Below are 2,086 nucleotides of genomic sequence, written 5' to 3'. Positions count from 1 at the left end.
ATTTTCAGTCAAATAATGCAGTTCCTTATTTTCAGTCCAGTATCATCTGAGTAACTATTTCTGCAGGAAAGGAATTATTTTCCAAAAGCCTGCCTACATCAAGTCTCTGAGGGCTTCCACTGTTATTTTTTTAATATACCTTACTATAGGCTCCACTGAGTATCTTCACCTCCAGATATATTTAATTTAATATTGCATTTTCTGGGTCATAAGGGCCTTAAGTAAAGAGGCATTAAATACATGTCTGAACCAGCTGAAGATTTTAATTATGTGCTGAACCCCACCAAAAGTTGCTAGGTTTGAGCTTACCTAGGAAATGAATGAAATTCTGCAACTCTGAATGTTTCATGTATTACTCCTAAGATTGAAAGAGTACATCTAAGCAATCTTCTTCTTTTAATGGCAAAAGAGAGAGGTTATCCTTAATTTAGAAGAACTATCTCATGTGATCAAGGTTACTTTGGACTCAATTATGACTCAGAACTGGGGAACTAATATATACATAGATTTAAATCTCTATGGCCTTTCCAGATGAATGCAAAGACCTACTAATGCCTTCTGCTTATCTAAATAAAGTAAAAGAATTTGCTAGATCAGATGATGTTAACAACAATCAGAAGCTGAATTTACATGCTCCAATAAGACTGATACACTGAAAATATTAAATAATGTAGATGTTGCCTCAAAATATGCAATATTCTCCAGTAATTCTCTACAAACCACATCTACTGCCATAATTTTTTGAAATGAAGTTTAGATATGAACATACTCAAAATAATTTATTACATTGATAACATCAAAATGGTTTCTTCTTCAAAGAAATAAGCTTGAGAGGATATGGGAGCTATGGTAAATCTCATTAGTCCAGTCTTTCTGATCAATCCAGCCTAAACAAAGCCTAGACCAATTAGAAAAAGTTCTGGGAATAAAATAGTCCATGACCATTAGAGACATGCCACAAATCCTACCAAATGCATTACTATCCCTTTCACATCCCAAATAAGAAAGAAATGACACTGACTCTAGGGGATTTATATTGCAACGTTACTCATGCGATGCCACTGGAATCAAATAACCCTGGTGCTCAGATGTTCTCGGAAGTATCTGCTACATGAATGTTTGCAGACTGGAGACTTTGACAGAAGCCTAATCCCACCACCCGGCCGTGAACACCAGAATTTGGGATTCAATAATTCCCTGATACAGTGGACTCATGCAGTTCATTTGAAAGACAACTACCGGCAGTAATTGGATTTTCATAAAGACACAATTTAATGGCAGCACAAGTGCACTTTGTGTCATAGGTGATATCAGAGGGTCACTCTCAAAAAGATGGAGTGGCATAACTAAGCTCCTTAATGAAAAAGAAATAGTTTATATAGAAAAATTTTATGGGAGGACATAGTAAAGATAAGATTATTAACATCAATAAAATAGAGACATAAAATAAAGGAAACCAAAACAGCCAAAAGTTGGTACCTTTTTAATAAAACTGATAAACCTCTAGCAAGAATGATACAGAGGAAAGAAAGAAAATCCAAATACCTATCTCGGAAATACAAACAGATGAACATCACACAGATCCCTTGTACTTTAAATGAATAATAAATGGTTCTTATGAAAAACATTCCAGTATATTGAATAAGAGATAAAATGGGTGAAATATAGGAAAAACACAACCTTCCGAAATGACTCAATGAAACTGAAAAGTTAAATACTCCTATATCTCCCAAGAAATGAACGACTCTTTTGCACTCATGATTGAGTCATAGGAAACCATAAGAAACCAAGGGATGGCTAGAAATATGTGAATTTAGCAGGTTTATAGGATCCAAGGTTTGAAAAAAATATTCGGTTGCATTTCTATATATTAGCATTAAGAATAATTAGAAAATAAAAACAATTTTAGCACCTTTTACATCTGAAAATGTAAATACATAGGAAAAGATGAGCAAGATCCCTACATTAAAAACTAGAAATCTTTTCAGAATTAAAATTTTAAAACACTTAAAGAAATAGATATATCATGTTCAGGAATTAAAAAATTCAAATTGTTAAAATGTTATTCATACCCCATATTTAAAAT

General features: G+C 33.1%; 1 protein-coding gene across 1 annotated transcript in view; it reads right to left on the bottom strand.

Moving 5' to 3' along the window:
• Positions 1–2,086, bottom strand: part of LOC105290056 (olfactory receptor 4A15) — a 14,106-nt gene that overhangs the window by 618 nt on the left and 11,402 nt on the right. The gene's annotated exons all lie outside the window — the stretch shown is intronic.

Source organism: Pteropus vampyrus, unplaced genomic scaffold (genome assembly GCF_000151845.1).
Source record: "Pteropus vampyrus isolate Shadow unplaced genomic scaffold, Pvam_2.0 Scaffold31, whole genome shotgun sequence".
NCBI classification, from domain to species: Eukaryota; Metazoa; Chordata; class Mammalia; order Chiroptera; family Pteropodidae; genus Pteropus; species Pteropus vampyrus.
This window is presented reverse-complemented; position numbering and strand designations above follow the sequence as displayed.